Source organism: Haliotis asinina, chromosome 11 (assembly GCF_037392515.1).
Source record: "Haliotis asinina isolate JCU_RB_2024 chromosome 11, JCU_Hal_asi_v2, whole genome shotgun sequence".
In the NCBI taxonomy this organism is placed as follows: Eukaryota; Metazoa; Mollusca; class Gastropoda; order Lepetellida; family Haliotidae; genus Haliotis; species Haliotis asinina.
Window position 1 is genome coordinate 21,469,187 of NC_090290.1, and position 22,466 is coordinate 21,491,652.

The following is a 22,466-nucleotide window of genomic DNA, read 5'->3' on the forward strand; positions in this document are numbered from 1 at the left end:
TAAAGATAGTTCAGGGTCCTTATGCGGCTTATATTTTCTACAAAAATGTATGCAATTAGTTTTGGATTTAGAAAATTTGAAGCCATTTTCAAGACACCATTTATTTATTTTGTTCAAACATAACTGCAGTTGTCTTTCAATAGTGTGCATATTTTTACCACGACAAGAAATATTAAAATCATCCACAAATAATGATCCATCAATTGAATCATTTAAAACCTTGGATACACTGTTGATCTTAATACTAAACAAAGTGACAGACAAAATACTACCTTGAGGGACACCCTGATCCTGATTATAATGATCGGACAGGGTAGAACCTACTCGGACTTGAAATTGCCTGTCTTTTAAAAACTCTGATATAAAAAGAAGCAAACGACCTCTCAATCCAAATTCATGTAAATCCCTCAAAATACCATGCTTCCAGGTCGTATCATAAGCTTTCTCAAGATCAAAGAAAATTGATACAGCATGTTGTTTATTTACGATTGCATTTTTCACGAAGGATTCTAAGCGTACCAAATGATCAATGGTACTGCGATTTTTCCTGAAACCACACTGAATATTTGTAATGAGATTATTAGTTTCAAGATACCAAACTAATCTATTATTCACCATACGTTCCATGGTTTTACAGACACAGCTAGTGAGAGATATCGGTCTGTAATTCGACGGATCTGTATGATCCCTGCCAGGTTTTGGTATTGGGACTACAATGGCATTACGCCACGAAGGAGGAAATGCTCCAGACGTCCATATTTTATCAAATATATCTAAAAGTGTGACCAGACATGGTTCAGGCAAATGTTTCAGTAGCTGATAATGAATATTGTCATCACCTGCTGCAGTGTCATGAGCTTGGTCAAGAGCTGTATATAACTCATGTAATGAGAAAACTTCATTATAATCTTCACCATTATTTGATTCGAAATTAAGTTTTTTCTTTTCCTGTTGTTTCTGATATCTCTGAAACTCAGGGACATAATTTGCCGATGAAGAATTTTTGGCAAGTGTTTCGCCAATTTTATTTGCAATATGAGACTTGTCAGTAATTAAATTATCACCATCTTTGAGATGGTGAACTGAAGATTTAGAACCTTTACCTTTAATTCTTTGAACCATGTTCCATACCTTGGACATTGGCGTGCGCGAATTAATCTTGGAAACGTAGTTCCTCCAAGATTGCCGTTTGTTGTGTTTGAAGGTACGACGGGCTTTCGCATTGAGGATTTTAAACTTATTCAAGTTGTGGACAGTTGGATGATAGCGGAAATAATTTTTCGCCTTTTTCCTCGCTTTTCTGGCTTGCCTACAATCGGAATTGAACCCTGGTTTCCGTACATGTGGATCAGTAGAAGACCTAGGTATACACTCATCAGCTATTTCATTTAAAGTGTCAGAAAAAAGCCGAATAGGGTCAGTTACTTCACTGAAACACTGCGGCCGTAGTTTAGATGTGCATAACGTTTTAAATAACGACCAGTCTGCCTTGGAAAAATTCCATCTTGTATAAGATGGAGAATCAGATGGATTAGTTGCTGTTAAGATAGTTGGAAAGTGGTCACTTCCACAGAGGTCATTGTGGACTGACCACTCAAATTCATTTAGTAGAGAAGGGTCTGCAAGAGACAGATCCAGAGAAGAGTAGGTGCCAGTTGCAGGGTGCAGATAAGTGCTTGAATCATCATTGTATATACACAAGTCATTATTGGCTATAAAATCTTCCAGTATTTTACCTTTAGAGTTTGTGTTTGTACCACCCCAAATCGGGTTATGTCCATTGAGATCACCCATTAAAATACAAGGTTTAGGAAGTTGGTCATAGAGAGCTTGAAGATCAGACTGCTGGAGTGCTGAAGAAGGTGAAATATATAAAGAGCATAGTGTAAAGGTAACGTGAAGAGTTAGTCTCACTGCAACAGCTTGGAGACTAGTTGTGAGTGTTACAGGACTATGGATAACATCCTGTTTTACAAGAATTGAAGACCCTCCAGTGGCCCTATCACCTGGAGGTGAAAAACAATTATATGAAGTGAACTGACGTAGATCAAAAGCGTCTGTCTCCTTCAGATAGGTTTCCTGGAGACAGAAAGCGGATGGTGCAAAATCCTGGACAAGTAGCTGTAACTCGTTGAAATTGGTCCTTAGGCCTCTACAGTTACACTGTACAATATTTTTGCAATGGATTATCGTTTGGGCGGGTTGATTGGGGATCTACCCCGTACTTCTTTTGAGGGCGACAAGCTGTGTGCCCTTTATTGGACGTTTTCGGACACGTCCATGTCCTCAAGTGATCCGTATTTATTATAAAGCTTAATTCTGTTTTCAGACCCTTTTGGGGCTCTGCCACTTTGCTTTTTTGAAGAATCAGGCATAGGTTTAGTTTTTCCTTTAGGAATTTGTTGGACATTTGACAAAGATTGAGACCTTGCAGGTGGCTGTGATGATGAATCCGAAGCTGGCCCTGATTGACTTTGCGACATGCGAGGAAGTAGCTCAGCGGTCTGAGTAGAAATAGCGGGTGAAAAAACCTCTGGGGAATCAGTGTGCACCCAAGTCAAGTTTGTTTGAGCAGCTGAAGAAGACGTAGAAGCCTTAGAGGATGGTTCAGATGATGGTTTTGTTTTAGAAGCATATGTTTCTTGTGGATCGCATCTTTGAACAAGTTGTTTCGCTTCGGCAAAGCTGATATTTTGAGTAAATTTTAGTTTGTTTATTTCCATCTGGTACTTCCAAATTGGACACTCTTTTGAGAAAGACGAATGGTCTCCTGAACAATTGGTGCATTTCTTGTAATTACTGTCACAATCTTCTGTTGTGTGGGTCTTCTCACCGCAGTGAGCACACACAACAGACAATGTGCAGGAATTTACACCGTGACCATACTTTTGACACTTGAAACATCTGAGTGGATTAGGAATAAACGTTTCCACTTTGATGTGACAGTAGCCGGCCTTTATTGATTTTGGAGCCGTTGGAGTGGAAAATGAAAATAAATAGGTGTTGGTTTGTTGGATCTGGTTGTTTCTTCGGGTTGTGAAACGTTTCACAAATAACACACCTTGGTCCTTCATCTCTGCAGCGATGTCAATTTCCAGCATATCCGCAAATAGTCTATCACGGTCTCTCACAATACCCTTACTAGTGTTAAGAGTACGGTGAGGAGAGACTGACACTGGAATGCCTACAAATGATTTTGTTGAAAGGAGATTCGTTGCCTGTTGCCTCCTATTACACTCAACAAGCAAAGAACCTGTTCGTAAACGTCTAACGTTTCTAACATCACCTGCAATGCCCTGTATGCCTTTTGATACCGCAAAAGGGTTCAGCTTTAACGGAGTGTTGTCAGTGGTCTCAATTACAATAAACCGTGGCCAGTAGTCAATGGATGTGGACAGTCCTTGGTCTTCAACATCAGGATCAGTAGTATCAAGAGGACGTTTTGTTTTTTTGAGGGGAGTTTCGTAAGCCATGGTAAGTTTATATTGTTTCATCATCCGAGCTCCCCACCCGCCACGGAGTATCACAAGGACAATGCTAAAAGCAGGCGGGTTTCCTGCCTGCAGCACCAAGGATACCCGGATGGTATACTCAAGCAGAATAACACAAAAGTATTTATTCCACTTGATTGGCCCATGAGCCACTGCCTTCTGGACATAGGACTCTAGGCAAGTTACGAAATTTGAATTGTACAATCGAAATACAAATGAATCATCATGAAGCCAAGACAAAAAATTACATATTTTCTCAAATTTGTGAACAACATTTACATGTACAGGGCTTAGCATGACCAGCCGATTGGTTGAACCGGGCCCATTCAACCACCCGTCTAGGTGAAGTCAGGGCCAAAGTGGTGTGTTGAGCAATAGGACCAATAGTCCTGCTCCCATACTCTCGACCACCAGGATCCCTTCCTCCACCGACACAGGGCCGCAACCCACGGCAAACGGGTTGGTGGACCAAATATCCCCCCGGGTCCACTACGGGGGTGTCGGCGAGCTCTTGGCGTTACCCAGCACCCACCACGAGGAGGTGGCTCGCCACGGGTGCCATAGTGTATGAGAGTGAGTGAGTGAGTTATAACTTAACGTCACATCGGCAATATTTCAGCCATATCCTGACGAGAACAAACATGATTGTAAGGAATATGTATATATTATAGAGTCCGTCTTCAAAATACGGTAAAACAACTACAGTATCACAAGTCGAATTTAAAACTAGCACGTGAAGTTAAAACTAGCAGCATAATTTGGACAAGACATAATATAAAAATGGGCTAAAGATCACCAACGGCTGAAGGTAGATCACCATACTAGGAACTATAGTGTATGAGAACATACCCTAACATGTCTACCCATGCACTTCTATAGTGCTGTTGTGTTACAGGTGACTTTACGTCTGTTCATGAAGAACATCATGGAAACTGGATGTGTACATAAATATATACTTCGTACATACTACAATGGACTTGTCATTATGCTTAAAATATTAGAGAAATACAAAGCCAATTCACAGTGTCAATGTTGCACTATAACTATCCCCTCCTCTTCAAACGATAACCAGTTTGCGAGTCAAGAATCTTCTAAATGTATTGTCGCTTTTGTTCACAATTATTTGTGTGCTTACCACTTTTGACTTGTCAGAGTTACAGATACTTAACGATGACACCAAATGCATATAGGTCCGTCTACATGCTATCCTTGTATAAAGCTCACGCATATGACTAACGGATGTTGAGCCGCTTGTGAAACCTGAGCCCGTCTAGCCACCTTCCATCAAGAAATCAATGACAGCACTAACAACATTTCAACCAAAGGAAATTGCTTTCAGAGCAGAAACAACTCATCCTCTTTACATTCAGTTGTCGTTGAACTCAACTAACTGATGTGTAGAAGCTGTTGGTTATTAAGTATTCATTCGAGGATATGTGTTACTTCCAAACGTCGCAGAGTAACACCTACTGGATTGATGAGATAAACCTAAACGATCTCCCAATAAACATGTGCGAATCCGGGCCTGTCTGTTGAAGGATCAGCGCTTGGCATAACGTTTTAAGTTTGGTTGATACCTTCGCCGTGTCAACACGCAAGAGCCATGAATATGTCAGTTTGTTCGCGATACAATGGCCTTGAGTGAGTACAAATTTGATCACGTTTTGAAATTCAGACCAGCAGGCATGTCATTTGATGTGATATATAAGTTTTGAGTCACTTGAATCACTCACTATAAGCATGCATGGTTACATCAACGATGTATTACTCCACTAACTGGGGGAACTAACAAATCGTATACACGTAAATTGCACGAGCATCATGCGTCAAATTGTTGAAAAACAAGAAACAATACCATGCACAGATGTGCCAATTTTAGTAAAAGCTTAATAAAATATTGAACTCATGACAATCATCTTTTCAACGTCTTTTACAACACACCTGTTCACGTGTAAGCACTACATTGAAACGGAATGGAATATTTCGCAAAATCTAGATTAGAACAGCCGACTGAAGAGTAAGTGCTACATTTGTGAGTCTTACCGTTTGATGGGTAGAATAGTTAGGCATTGTTTGAATGTAAGATCTAGGTTTCACTACATACATGCTCCTGTCCTTTAAGCTCATAACATTAGAACAAGCATGCCCTAGTCAATGAACAAGCATGTCCTAGACAATGAACAAGCATGTCCTAGACAATGAACACAACAGAAAATAATGGAACACATATGTCAATGCAAACAACGTTGTTCGAAAACATTTCAACAACATATACCACGATGACAGCAATACCTTTCTATGACACTTTTTGCTATTGTGTACAAACAAAATCTAACGTGATTAACTAAAAGTTAACACTGTTCATACTTAAAGGAAGACATCGATCGAACAAAGGGCTACAGGAGTCGGAAGTACCACTAGACCGAAATACCTCACTCTTACTACCAGTGTTGTTTAATACAACATCAGTGTGTTTTACGCAACAGTGAAAGCACGTGAATGTCTACAATGGTATATTACAAAGGGTAGGAGAGATAATTTCCGTGCTTGACATCATGAGCATCGATCCATGCAATTAGGATACTATGACATGCATCTAGAAAGTCAGTCGTGAGTTAATATTTCACATCGGCAATATTGCAGCCATATCGTGGCGAGAACAATTTCATTTATATCAATGTTAAAAGTAATACATTTAGAACGTAAAATCCTGCCATCGAAGGGCAGTAAAAATACTAGATTATCACATATATGAACACAAAAAACTAGCATGTGAAACTAAAACAGTGTAATAAAAGAGGATAGTCTACAGCCCGTGTTTTATATCGTATTACATATTGTATTAAATTGTGTTAAATATTAACTCACTCACTTAGTCATTCAAGGCTGAACAAATCCCCGGTTCCTCTATAATTAATCAGTAAAATGTAACGTCACAATTATTAAAAAGAACTTAGTTTGTTATAGCACCAGCCTTTCATATTAACAGAGCGTCTTGGGGAATGCATTCCCCACGAAGCTCTCTTAATATATATATATATTATACATCTTAATATATATATATATATATATATATATATATATATATATATATATATATATATATATATATATATATATATATATATATATATATATATATATATATATATATATATATATCTGATATATATCAGCATTTCCCAAGAAGTTCTCTTAATATGAAAGGCCGGTGCTATAACAAACTATTCAGCATTTGAAAAGGCGCATTTGAGTCAAATAATTCTCATCCTTATCGTTATGTATCGGTTGTGATGACAGGGTCTCATGGGTGCCGATAGAGAGATCGAGTGTAATAAACCATATCAAACTGAGATTCACTTAACTAAAATTACCTCATGAAAGTATATGCATAAAGGTGGACAACCTTAGTTTTGGAATATAGTGCCAACTTGTTTTAGGTTACAACACAATAGTAGAAACATATATAGCCCTTCATTTCTAATTCAATGTGAAACACAATTTAGTTCCTTGAGCCCTTACAATGTTTGAAACAGACGGATGTTTGGATTTGGCATCAAATTTAAATTAAGCTATATTTCTGAAGCGTTTACGAAGTAGTCCGCCAGTAAGTCACGGTGTATAATCAGTCACAAAGGCACTTCATACTTTGATAGCAAGTTGGACACATTGCTTTTCGATAAACCGATGAACAGTTTTTTGCTTATTTCCAAAGCCTACAGCAGTGCATTTAATACAGCTATTCCTGTCTATCAATTGATAGTAGCAACAGAATGAATTGTGACTTCGCGTCTGCAGTTACAGGGAAATAGGAGTTTTTTATGTGAGAGAGCATCTCAGTGCCAATTCAGATGCGTGTTTTTTTAAAAGTGGGCATGCCATATGCGGCTGACAGATTGCCAGGTCAACATGTCTTTCGAGCGACGGTTTTTGTTACACCACGTACATTGCCAACCTAAGCTTGGGTCTTCATAATACATGTTTATACTTTTTTGTTCAACTCTTGATTAGGGAACATGTTGTGGGCGCCTTGGCCGCAACAAGCACACATTTTTCAACCAGTGAAATCTCAATATTCACTAATTTGCTAAATCGCTTTGCAAGTTCTTTTGGCAATCAAGTGATTACGTCAATAAATGTAATTATTCATGTTTTTCTAAGCGGTCATTTTTGTAATGAATTCATTATCGAGGATGGAGATGCAGGCCCAAGCCATGTTTCAGTGAATAATCTCTTCACGAACAGCTGGCGTGTAGTGGCTGCACCACGGGGCAAGAATAGATTGTTTTGCAAAACACACCCAGTCACGATGTGCTGTTGATGTATCGCCATGTCGTACGTGTTGAATTGAAGCAGCAGCAGCAGCGGCGGCGGCGGCGGCAGCAGCCACACCAGCAGCAACACCAGCAGCATCACCATCAGTAGTAGTAGTACGGGCGGTTGTGTTCATGGTAATAGTAGTTGGTTTATTGGCATGTGTCTAAGTAGCGGAGGTGACTGTTTACTTATGAAGAGTTTTGTTGTGCTGGGGGAGGGGGGGGGGGGGGGGTGTTGTTAGTCATTGTGGAGGTGGAATATTGCTTCTTGGTGATAATGTTTCTCGCTGTGGGGTGATTGTTGTTTTGCTGTTTAGGTGTTGCGTGTGTTCGCCATTGCAAGGGTGGTAATGATAGCCATATTAGATGTGCAATTATAAATAAACTCATTAAGTGTCAATATATATTGATATCTTGATTTGTTAATACTACCCTTGTGTTAATAATGCTAACTTTGTGGATGCTGCGGTTTGTAGTCCGTTTCATCCACAACAAATCCTTGGCCGAATGTTAAATGTTTCTTGATTTACAGACTCAAGGTAATCTCTTTGTAAATAGGACAATCGTTTCTTTTCAGCGCAGATCTCTGAATTAATTCATGCAGTGGCATCTTCTTCGACCGTGTAATGCTTGTTGGAAATGTCAAAAGAGGACCATGGTTCCTAGTATGGTGATCTACCTTCGGTTGTTGGTGATCTATGGCCTGTTTTTATATTGTACTGTCCAAATAGTGATAATATTATTTTTTAAGTTTCCACGCTCGTTTTAAATACTAACTGTGATAATCTAGCGATTTTACTGTCCTTCGTCGACAGGTTCTTCATGATATGCACAAATGTTTGGTTTTTAATGTCACGTATGTTCTCGTCACGATATGGCTGCAATATTGCCTATGTGACGTTAAATATTAACTCACTCACTCACTCACTCAAAAGAGGAAATCATGGCAAAGCTTTAAATCACAAAAGTACTTCCACACTCCTACATTGGTGTTAGATTCCTTTAGCCATCAACGTCAGTTCAGCCTGATGATTGCAATTCAATATTCTTACCCAGGAGATACCCGTTGAGGCAACATCATTTTGTGCAAGCCTGCCCAGACTTATCTGGTCTCCTACTGAATCGTCATAAATCTCCAATTCTAATTCACAAGTCAATGGAACTGAAGAGGACGACACACGAATTTTAGTTATCATCAGAATATTAGTACAATAGACATTGTTTGATACACGATTCCTACCGGAACCTTGTTCTCTTTCAAGATCGTCCATTGTGGTGCGACAGGACGTGATTCACAGCCCTGTATCTCTCGCCCTTCTTAGATGTGACACTGAATAAGGTTAAGGCTGGTTTTACGTAACTAACACACCGCAGTCAAATTCCCTGCGAACATCGTATGAACACCTCGCAGAGTCCTGTGTGCATGTAACTGGCCATAACCCTTTTCGGATAGTCGACATCCCATTTTGAAACACCCTGTCTGGATTTAAAAGTAGACGATTTCATTTAAGTTGACAGAGTTGAATGGTCAGTCCATAATCACACCAGTGGATGTGACCATTTTCAAACATAATTTGCATGTATATTAACATTACCTTTCGTACACATGGTTTAAGGATGATCAAACATTATCTTGGCAAGTCCGCTATGTAACCGTGATCATAAAAGTCAAGTTCAGGGTGCCTCACAAGGCAGAGGTGTGTTTGTTGCCTTGCTGGAGACAGCCAAGATATTGCCAGAGCGAGTATGAGGGAAATATCATTTTCTGGTTTGAGTGTTGTAAATACAATGTGACAGTATATTAATTTTTTTATTAGCCTACTCTTCAGAAGGCTCTAATTAAATTTATAACAGTGCTGCACTTGAAGTCCCTATGTTGAAAGTAATCTAAATATAGCCTTAAAAATACAAATACGGCAAGGTCAAGGGCACTGCGCACTGGCAGGAACTCTTGTAGAACGAAAAAAATCAGCGACAATTTAAAACGATCAAATGCCGATAAATACATGTAAAACGCGACACAGTGTCGATTCTAATTCCCATATAATTCCTTCGACTGAAATCTAGTGATTATAGGGTTTTCATGAATGTGTCTGATGGAGGAAACAACAGTAACTGAAGTTACCGTAGGAAAAAGTAATGACTGAAAAATGTAGTCTCGCTATGCAATGTCATGTATCAGAGAGCCATTAAAATGGCCTCCTGGGAATATTACACGTGTGCTAGGGATGGAAAATATTTCATGCCTTATTTTAACATATATGGATAAGAAATTGTATTTATGTCTTACAAAAAATTATATCTTTCAACTTTGAGTTTCTATTCTCGGGCACCCGTGGCGAGCCACCTCCTCGTGGCTGGTGCTGGGTAATGCTAAGAGCTCGCCGACACCCCCGTAGTGGACACGGGGGGATACTTGGTCCACCAACCCCTTTGCCGTGGGTTGCGGCTCTGTGTCAGTGGAGGAGGGGATCCTGGTAGATGAGGGCAATGGGAGCAGGACCAGTGTTCCTCAACACACCACTTCGGCCCTGACTTCACCTAGACGGGAGGTTGAATGGGCCCGGTTCAACCAATCGGCTGGTCACGCCAAGCCTTGAGCATTACTGTATGTAATGTTGCACAAAATATTGAGAATTGTAATATGTATATATTATGGAGTATATCATCCGGGTATCCTTGGTGCTGTAAGCTGGAGGCTCGCTTGCTTTAGCATTGTCCTTCTGACACTCAGTGGTGGGTGGGGAGCTCGGATGATGAACCATATGACACCAACCCTGGCTTTTAAAATACCTAACAAAAAAACAAAACGTCCACTTGAAATTGATCCTGTTAACACTGACCATAGACCGTCCCTATCGATTGAGTATTGGCCACGTTTCCTTCTTATTGAGACTCCGGACAACACACCTTTAAAGCTGAACCCTTTCGCAGTATCTAAGGGTATTCAAGGTATTGCTGGGGATGTTAAGAACATGAGACGCTTACGTTCGGGTTCCCTGCTAATTGAGTGTGGCAAGAAACAGCAAGCAAGCAATCTGATGAGCATTGAATCTTTTGTGGGTATTCCGGTCACGGTCTCTGCTCACAAGACCTTGAACACAAGTAAAGGTATCGTCAGAGATCATGATCAGTTGTTTGCTGATATGTCCGACCTTGATATAGCATGCGAAATGAAAGATCAAGGTGTGCTGTATGTGAAGCGCTTTTCAACCTGAAAAAACAATGAAACATTCTAAACGAATACCTATCTCTTTTCTTTTTCATCGCCAAATGCTCCCAAGTCAGTGAAGGCAAGTTACTGCAATATCCAAGTTGAAACCTACATCCCCAACCCGCTCAGGTGTTTTAAATGCCAGAAATATGGACACGGTGTATCTACCTGAGTGTACATTGTGTGTTGTGTGTGCTCACTGTGGTGAGAAGACACACACAACAGAAGATTGTGACAGTGACTTTAAAAAATGCACCAACTGCTCGGGCGACCATTCTTCATTTTCTAAACAGTGTCCAATATGGAATGAGCAAATGACGATTAACAAAATAAAGTTCACCCAAAATATCTCTTTTTCTGAGGCCAAAAAAACTGGTGAAGAGATCTGACCTTCCAGAAAGTTATGCTACAGTAACAAAATCATCATCTTAATCCAGCTCTAAAATAACAAAATCATCCACAGGATGCCAAACTACCTTGACTTGGGTCAGTTCCAACTCCCCACGGGTCTTATACCCTGCTATATCATCCCAGAGTGAGGAATCACTTCCTACTACATCAAAGTCCTCTGATCATATGTCATCTTCACAGTCACGCTCTGAGTCTCATTCAACAGCTGATAGACAACAAATTGTTAAAACTAAACCCAAACCTAGGTCTGATGCTTCAAAACAACTGAAACGTCCATTCTAGGGCACATACCTTGTCGCCCTAAAACAAAAGTGCAGGGTAGATCCCAAAAAGATAGTTTATTCCAATAATATTGTACAGTGGAATTGCAGAGGATTGAGGACTAATTTACATGAACTACAGCTATTAGTCCAAGATTTTACACCTTCAGCGTTATGTATCCAAGAGACATAGTTAAAACAAACAGATACATTGAACCTTCGTCATTTTAATGCATATCATTGTTTTGCACCTCAGTCAAAACGCTATTCAAAGCCCTGTTCCACTTACTACTAATATGCAGCTGTTGCAGTGAGAATTACTTTACATGTAGCGTTTACGCTATGCTTTCTTTATATTTCACCGTCTTCGACGTTTGCCCAAATTGATCTTCAAGCTCTGTATGACCAACTCCTGAAGCCCTGTATTATAATGGGAGATTTAAATGAGCACAACCCACTCTGGGGTAGTGTAACTACAAACACTAAATGTAAATTGTTGGAGGACTTTTGTTCTGACAACGATTTATGTATTTATAATGATGGTTCCAACATATATTTACACCCAGGTACAGGGACCTATTCTGCTCTTGACTTGTCACTCACAAATTCAGAACTACTAAATGAATTCGAATGGTCAGTCCACGATGACCTCTGTGGAAGTGACCATTTTCCCACTATTCTAAACTCTGTAACTCCATCTGATGATCCTCCATCATCAAGGCGGAATTCTGAAAATTTGTAAAAAGCTAACTGGGTTTTATATGAAACACTGTGTGCTGTTGTAACTAGCATGCTTGCCAAAAAAGATAAGTTAATTTATTTCAGTATGCAGTAACTGAGAGAACCCCATGATACAAAAATGTGTCATTATGTAGCTAATTACAACTCGATCATCTTGCTAATTTTACTTTTAAGAGCACCTTGTTCGTTCAATTACGGTTTATACATGACACATGTATACAAACTTGTTACAATTGTCAGATAATGTTATAAACTGCCGACATCTGTACCAGATGTGCCCTTTAACGAGAGATGCAATGCGTCCATAACAGATAAAACACACGATCAATGGATGATTGAGGAAGTGCACAAGGATCCAATATGTCAGATGTTGGGCAAGTCATAAAGAACAGACCAATTCTGGAGGAAGCAATCAGGTAGTCAGCAACATGTGTTGGCTGTGAAGTCCTCCACATGTTACTGCTGTTGACAGGCATCGATAGCGCCTAATACCCCAAAGAAGCACCATCCATTCTTTCCATTTCCATCCTGCGATCTTGCAAGTATATTTGTTTTATGGAAGAAATTAGTCTTTGTTGTGTCATCAATGTCGCTGTGTTTTCGCATCCGTCACCAGTATTTGCATCGTGACTGTGCATTTAGCCAGTGAGACAAAATTTAATCTGTATTTTCAACCCAAATCCTTCAAAGTCAGGTTTTTTATTGGACTGATCCGGATGTTTACGCCCCAAACCAAAAAACAACCCTGAATGTGAAAAGACGAAATTACAATTGAACTTCTTGCAGACACATTCCTCTTCTAACGAAAGTTATTTACTTGATTTAATCACATGCCTTTACTTTGAAAGAACGCAATCTTCCCACCGATTCCATTGGGCTCCGACAGTTAAATCTCCACGGTGTTGCCGATTGTCGATCGGAATGTCCTTTGTGTTCTAACACGACAAAACAGCATTATCCGTACTTAACGCGTTGAGGATACTTTCATGTAAAAAGTTAATACGTTTTGAAATTCTATAAGCTTCTAAAGAGACACAGCTGGGGCACGCCTATTTATACTGACAACAATCCAGCAAGAATTGTCGTTTCTACAAATTGAACTTTGTTTAGCGTCTAACATAATAATGCTAAATACCGAGGATTTTGTAGCAACTGAATGTATGGCAGTTGTGATGATTATTACCTGTGCCTTGGAGACATGCTAATAACAGAATTTATAAAAACCAATACGAACATAAGTGTGGGTGTCCAACATAAGCGTGGATGTCCCACTGGATGTAAAAACACTTCTGTAACATCGTATTGAATTTGTATAGTGTATGAGTGAGTGAGTGAGTTAACATTTAACGTCACATCGGCAGTATTGCAGCCATATCGTGACGAGAGCATTCTTAAAAAAGGAATCTATGTATATGATAAAAACCTGTCGACGAAGGACAGTAAAACAACTAGAATATCACAATAAGAAATAAAACTAGCGTGAAAAGTTAAAACTAATATTCCTATTCAGACAATACAATATAAAAACAGGCTATATAGATCACCAACAACTGAAGGTAGATCACCATACTAGGGGCCATGGGGACTTACAGTACTTCTGCTACCTGCATGGTCCCTAGCTGGATTTACATCATCCCCTCAGTTGATGGTGATTGTAAGCAAGATTAGCCACAAATTAAAATGACACATATTCTACGGCTAAGACAAAATGGAAGATCAAATTTGACTTCAAATGTTTTGGGACTTACGTATCCTCTCAGGAGGACAATAATTTTACAGTGCTTTAACCCCCCTCGAGGATACAGCCACTAACACTCTAAGTTACTAATTCAAACTTCCAAGCATAAAATATTCATCTATTTACAATTCATTTAGCAAATCTAATTCTTTTAAAAATGCAATAATTAAATGAGAGCTAACAGAATTAAAAAGATCCTTCAAAGTTCGTGAATTAAAATATTTATCCCTTGTGATGGAGTATTCAACACAGTCAAGCAGGACATGCTTGACTGTGATTCTTTCATCACAAGGGATACAAAACGGAGGATCTTCACCTTTTAATAAATACTCGTGAGTATACCTCGTATGGCCAATGCGACATCGTCGCATGATGACCTCCTCAAATCTGGACTGACAACCCAAGTAAGTATAACCGATATAAGGTTTTATTTCATGTACTTTATTTATACCCACTTGGGTGTCCCACTTCTTCTGCATCAGATCACGGATATAAGATCTTATTGCAGCTTTATAATCTGAGTATGGAATAAGAAGTGGTGTCACAGATTTGCTGAGTGCTGCTTTAGCAGCAAGATCGGCCATTGTGTTACCAGAAATGCCAACGTGACTAGGTAACCAACAAAGAACAATGTCGCACTGGCCAGTAGCAAGATTATTGTACAATTCAATAATTTCTATCAAAAGTGGATGTTTACAAGAAATATTTTTAATAGCCTGAAGGCAAGAGAGAGAGTCTGAATAGATTATATAATGTTTATGTTTAGGGTGTCTTTGAATATATTGAAGAGCAGTTAATATGGCGTTTGCTTCTGCAGTAAAAATAGAGCTGTTATCGGGAAGTCTAGAAGATATTGTTCTCGATCCAATGACAGTGGCACAAGCTACTGCACCACCGTCCATGGATCCATCTGTAAATAAGGGTTTGTAATTGCTATATTTATGTTTTAATTGATTATATTCTTGTTTATATTGTAATTCATTAGTTTCTGATTTTTTAAATGAAGTTAATGTTAGGTCAACTTGTGGCCTAACCAACTGCCAAGGAGGAGAAGAAAGGAGACGGGAGGGAGCTATGTTTTCCAACTCAATTCTGGCCGAAGAAAGAAAGGGTTTAATTCTGTGTCCTAGAGGTGGAACAAGAGAAGACCTCTTGTCATACAAATTTTCATAAAGCGGATTGAACACACAGTCATAGGCTGGGTTAGATTTATTAGAATATAGTTTAGTAATGTATTGTAGAGACAATTTTATACGGCGTTGTGAAAGAGATGATTCATCAGCCTCAACATAGAGACTGGCAACAGGTGAGGTTCTAAAAGATCCAAGACAAAGTCTTAGACCTTGGTGGTGGACAGAATCTAATAGTTTGAGGTTGCTTTTACAGGCTCCACCATACACAATGGAGCCATAATCAAGTTTAGATCGTACCAATGATCTGTATAAGTGAAGGAGGGTAACTTGATCCCCTCCCCACTTTGAATTTGAAACAACCTTTAACAAATCTAGTGCCTTCAGACATTTAGCTTTAAGGGATTTAATGTGTGGCAAGAAGGTTAAATGAGAATCGAAAATTAAACCCAGGAACTTGGCCTCCTTTACAACCTTGATGGGAGTGCCATTTAAAGATAGTTCAGGGTCCTTATGCGGCTTATATTTTCTACAAAAATGTATGCAATTAGTTTTGGATTTAGAAAATTTGAAGCCATTTTCAAGACACCATTTATTTATTTTGTTCAAACATAACTGCAGTTGTCTTTCAATAGTGTGCATATTTTTACCACGACAAGAAATATTAAAATCATCCACAAATAATGATCCATCAATTGAATCATTTAAAACCTTGGATAAACTGTTGATCTTAATACTAAACAAAGTGACAGACAAAATACTACCTTGAGGGACACCCTGATCCTGATTATAATGATCGGACAGGGTAGAACCTACTCGGACTTGAAATTGCCTGTCTTTTAAAAACTCTGATATAAAAAGAAGCAAACGACCTCTCAATCCAAATTCATGTAAATCCCTCAAAATACCATGCTTCCAGGTCGTATCATAAGCTTTCTCAAGATCAAAGAAAATTGATACAGCATGTTGTTTATTTACGATTGCATTTTTCACGAAGGATTCTAAGCGTACCAAATGATCAATGGTACTGCGATTTTTCCTGAAACCACACTGAATATTTGTAATGAGATTATTAGTTTCAAGATACCAAACTAATCTATTATTCACCATACGTTCCATGGTTTTACAGACACAGCTAGTGAGAGATATCGGTCTGTAATTCGACGGATCTGTATGATCCCTGCCAGGTTTTGGTATTGGGACTACAATGGCATTACGCCACGAAGGAGGAAATGCTCCAGACGTCCATATTTTGTCAAATATATCTAAAAGTGTGACCAGACATGGTTCAGGCAAATGTTTCAGTAGCTGATAATGAATATTGTCATCACCTGCTGCAGTGTCATGAGCTTGGTCAAGAGCTGTATATAACTCATGTAATGAGAAAACTTCATTATAATCTTCACCATTATTTGATTCGAAATTAAGTTTTTTCTTTTCTTGTTGTTTCTGATATCTCTGAAACTCAGGGACATAATTTGCCGATGAAGAATTTTTGGCAAGTGTTTCGCCAATTTTATTTGCAATATGAGACTTGTCAGTAATTAAATTATCACCATCTTTGAGATGGTGAACTGAAGATTTAGAACCTTTACCTTTAATTCTTTGAACCATGTTCCATACCTTGGACATTGGCGTGCGCGAATTACTCCTGGAAACGTAGTTCCTCCAAGATTGCCGTTTGTTGTGTTTGAAGGTACGACGGGCTTTCGCATTGAGGATTTTAAACTTATTCAAGTTGTGGACAGTTGGATGATAGCGGAAATAATTTTTCGCCTTTTTCCTCGCTTTTCTGGCTTGCCTACAATCGGAATTGAACCCTGGTTTCCGTACATGTGGAGCAGTAGAAGACCTAGGTATACACTCATCAGCTATTTCATTTGAAGTGTCAGAAAAAGGCCGAATAGGGTCAGTTACTTCACTGAAACACTGCGGCCGTAGTTTAGATGTGCATAACGTTTTAGTAGTATAGGGAATGATAGTTCTGGACCACTTTCAAGAAATGTCTCTACAACGTCTTATTTACTAAATAAGGCTTTGGTTGGGCCATTAGCTCTTGCTACTATTACCCCTACTACAAAAAAGTTGGCGGTAATTACTGTGCCTTGGTAGGAGGTAACACTGTGCCGTACGGTACGATCAATAATTCTTCTCTTACAAATCCCCTACCCGGCCCATCCCTCAAGTAGTATAAGTTGGGTTCGTCGGCTTTCATATCCACTTTATCTATGTTGTAAGTTTTGACTGACCATATAGGATCGGTGGCTTGCTTACGGCTATCGTCCTCGTGTTCCCCCGGCTGGTATAGATACCTCACTAGGGCCCTATCTGGTATTTGTTTCTCCTTCCCACGCAATGGAGCGGCCGACTCTGCAACTATTGATTTTAGTTTGATAGTGTCTGCCGGTTTCTTACCGGTGAGACGGGTGACTTCATGGTTGATTGCCGACACCACCTTGGGTAACCTCGTGACCCATTCAGTCGATCGTTTTCCAGGGGTGGTCATCTCCCTAGCATACTGATAGCCGAACAAGCGCTCAGCCAAAGTCCTATTAAATCTCTCAACTATGGCTTGGCTGCGATGGGCTCCGGCCGTGCCACGCCTGACCTTTGTATCGTGTTTGGTTAGCAGTTGTGACACGGCACCCATGAACTCCCGTCCGGGGTCAACTTGCAGCTCTGTTGGCCACGTCAGTGGGCTGCGTTTGTATATGCGTTCAAATCCTCTGGCTACCTGGGCCGAATCTTTCGTGGTCAAGGGTTCGGCTTCCTTGTAACGACATAAATTGTAACGATTATAAATCATAATCCTGTAAATATAGGATACCTCAGCTTAACACTTCATGTAAAATGACCAGCGCACAAGGGCCCGGAGTGAAAAAATGCGTCAATATCGGGATCTCCGACCTTGGAGACACGCGCGGTTTCGACGCTCCCGGAGTAGATGGTAAATCGTACGCCTTGCAACTGAAAAACAACATTTACAAACGCGTTGAAATCCCCTCCGGTGGAACCCTAAGTGATATAGTAGATACCACAAGAGCAACAGTCAACACTAAGTACACCCTTGTCAACACCGGTGATAATAATTGGGTAATATACCCATCGTTCGGAGGTAAACTGTTCGACTTAGACGATGTTGAGAGCACTACCGTCGCCCAAAACAAGCCATATATGCTCGTCTTCACCGAAGATGACAAGTGGGTGTTGTTACCCGATAACAACTGGTTTATCAATATTAGACTCGTCTCCCCCTACGTGTTCACTGATAACAAAGACAACCACCTAAACAAAGTCGTGAACAATGGAACCCTGCTCGTGGCTTACGTCCCAACTCAGAGACGTAGCATAATCGTCAGCCCAGTCAACACTATAGCAGCCCACATGCTATCGAGTAAACCAGCCATACAAAACGTGAAATTGCAGTTGGTGTCTGAATTCGAAGGTGTGGTCACTATACTAGAGGATCTACCGGCAAACTCAACACTGATCATCAAAGTCTACCTAGGGGAACCATCGGGGAATGATGTCGAGATCGTGAAGGGGATCAAACTCGGGTGGGTGAAACGACACCAGTATCAAGTTTGCAACGTTTACGTGCGGGTGGGTGTCGACTCCAAGACCAGTCTGCAGGGGGTCAACGTGATCGTGGAAAATAAGATATCACTAATCAATATCTTCCTACCTGACAACATACACTTCATGGGTATGAAGTTAACCCCTGAATTATTATCAGAAAACCAGTTGGAAATTATATCGTAATAATATAATAATGACCAGTCATCATCCCAACACTACGCTTAACGACCTAGGAGATACGGAGGGATTCGATCAGCCTGGTGAGGAAGATGAATTATACATCCTGCACTTCAAAGACAACGTGTACAGACGGGTGTCGTTATCAGATTTTAAAGAGCCCAAATGGCTGATCAACTTAACACTCACCTCACCTTATATCACAATAAACATAAATACGTGGATGATCTCTAAGATTAGGAACAACGGTATCTGGCCCGGGGATTTCATTCCGGAGAGGGAATTAGCATTCAAGATAGCTACTGCTGGTGCTGAAAAAAATATATTAAATTCTGGGCCAAAAAATAAATTAACATTTAGCTATAATACTCATAACATAAATCTTGTTAATAGAATATTCTCCCCTTTCACACTCATCATAGAAGTCTTCTTTACGTCTTTACTACATGAAAACATCTCAAGAGTACACCAAATTTTACCCGGGGTGTCAATACACTGGTATGACGAACAACACACATTCAAATATTGTCGTATTGTTATACAACAGAATACCACGGGTCCTATAAACAGCTTAATAAGCCTCAGTGGGGTTTTTATTACAACAGAAAAGTCTATTAGCCTCTCACCTATTACCCTGACTAGTAGTCTAAAACTTGTAGACTTCAAATTCATTGATAAAGTATTAACTGAAACCCAATTAAAATATCTTTCATAATATATATTATAGGATGGGCCTGTACCCAGTCGTAGAGGAAGTAGCGAAGACGTTGGAAACCATAGATGGGTTCCGCTTGAGGCAGTTATGTGATGTGAAACGCCAACTAGAACAAGACCGTGACACGCGGAAAGCACTATGTAAAAAATACAATAGAGCTTTCAATATCGTGGACGGGGCTGACACTACCCTTATGGCAACCAGCATGGGACTAGGGGCGGCAGGCGTTGGGTTGTTGGCTACCATCGTGGCTGCACCTATAGTGCTAGGTATTGAAATAACGGCTGGGGTGACAGGGTTGGTAGGGTTGGCGCTTAAGTTAGTATCACGCAGACTTAATCGTAAGGCATTGAAACACGATGAGATCAGGGTTCTGGCCGAAGCAAAGCTGAACACAGTGAGTGAGCGTATTTCCACGGCACTCTCTGACAGTAAGATCTCAGAAGAGGAATTTAGTTCAATCCTCTCTGAACTCACAAAATATAACGGAATGAAACAAAATATTCGGTCCAAGTCTCGTAAGTCTGCTATCAGCGAGGATGAGAAAAAAAAGTACATAGAACAGGGGATACAAAAAGCCCAACAAGCCTTTATTACGAACACCAAAGAGATCATAGGCGGTTCACGTTAAACTGTTTCCTCGATATAAACATGACATAGGGGAACACGAGGACGATAGCCGTAAGCGAGCCACCGATCCTATATGGTCAGTCAAAACTTACAACATAGATAAAGTGGATATGAAAGCCGACGAACCCAACTTATACTACTTGAGGGATGGGCCGGGTAGGGGATTTGTAAGAGAAGAATTATTGATCGTACCGTACGGCACAGTGTTACCTCCTACCAAGGCACAGTAATTACCGCCAACTTTTTTGTAGTAGGGGTAATAGTAGCAAGAGCTAATGGCCCAACCAAAGCCTTATTTAGTAAATAAGACGTTGTAGAGACATTTCTTGAAAGTGGTCCAGAACTATCATTCCCTATACTACTGTTTTAAATAACGACCAGTCTGCCTTGGAAAAATTCCATCTTGTATAAGATGGAGAATCAGATGGATTAGTTGCTGTTAAGATAGTTGGAAAGTGGTCACTTCCACAGAGGTCATTGTGGACTGACCACTCAAATTCATTTAGTAGAGAAGGGTCTGCAAGAGACAGATCCAGAGAAGAGTAGGTGCCAGTTGCAGGGTGCAGATAAGTGCTTGAATCATCATTGTATATACACAAGTCATTATTGGCTATGAAATCTTCCAGTATTTTACCTTTAGAGTTTGTGTTTGTACCACCCCAAATCGGGTTATGTCCATTGAGATCACCCATTAAAATACAAGGTTTAGGAAGTTGGTCATAGAGAGCTTGAAGATCAGACTGCTGGAGTGCTGAAAAAGGTGAAATATATAAAGAGCATAGTGTAAAGGTAACGTGAAGAGTTAGTCTCACTGCAACAGCTTGGAGACTAGTTGTGAGTGTTACAGGACTATGGATAACATCCTGTTTTACAAGAATTGAAGACCCTCCAGTGGCCCTATCACCTGGAGGTGAAAAACAATTATATGAAGTGAACTGACGTAGATCAAAAGCGTCTGTCTCCTTCAGATAGGTTTCCTGGAGACAGAAAGCGGATGGTGCAAAATCCTGGACAAGTAGCTGTAACTCGTTGAAATTGGTCCTTAGGCCTCTACAGTTACACTGTACAATATTTTTGCAATGGATTATCGTTTGGGCGGGTTGATTGGGGATCTACCCCGTACTTTTTTTTAGGGCGACAAGCTGTGTGCCCTTTATTGGACGTTTTCGGACACGTCCATGTCCTCACGTGATCCGTATTTATTATAAAGCTTAATTCTGTTTTCAGACCCTTTTGGGGCTCTGCCACTTTGCTTTTTTGAAGAATCAGGCATAGGTTTAGTTTTTCCTTTAGGAATTTGTTGGACATTTGACAAAGATTGAGACCTTGCAGGTGGCTGTGATGATGAATCCGAAGCTGGCCCTGATTGACTTTGCGACATGCGAGGAAGTAGCTCAGCGGTCTGAGTAGAAATAGCGGGTGAAAAAACCTCTGGGGAATCAGTGTGCACCCAAGTCAAGTTTGTTTGAGCAGCTGAAGAAGACGTAGAAGCCTTAGAGGATGGTTCAGATGATGGTTTTGTTTTAGAAGCATATGTTTCTTGTGGATCGCATCTTTGAACAAGTTGTTTCGCTTCGGCAAAGCTGATATTTTGAGTAAATTTTAGTTTGTTTATTTCCATCTGGTACTTCCAAATTGGACACTCTTTTGAGAAAGACGAATGGTCTCCTGAACAATTGGTGCATTTCTTGTAATTACTGTCACAATCTTCTGTTTTGTGGGTCTTCTCACCGCAGTGAGCACACACAACAGACAATGTGCAGGAATTTACACCGTGACCATACTTTTGACACTTGAACCATCTGAGTGGATTAGGAATAAACGTTTCCACTTTGATGTGACAGTAGCCGGCCTTTATTGATTTTGGAGCCGTTGGAGTGGAAAATGAAAATAAATAGGTGTTGGATTGTTGGATCTGGTTGTTTCTTCGGGTTGTGAAACGTTTCACAAATAACACACCTTGGTCCTTCATCTCTGCAGCGATGTCAATTTCCAGCATATCCGCAAATAGTCTATCACGGTCTCTCACAATACCCTTACTAGTGTTAAGAGTACGGTGAGGAG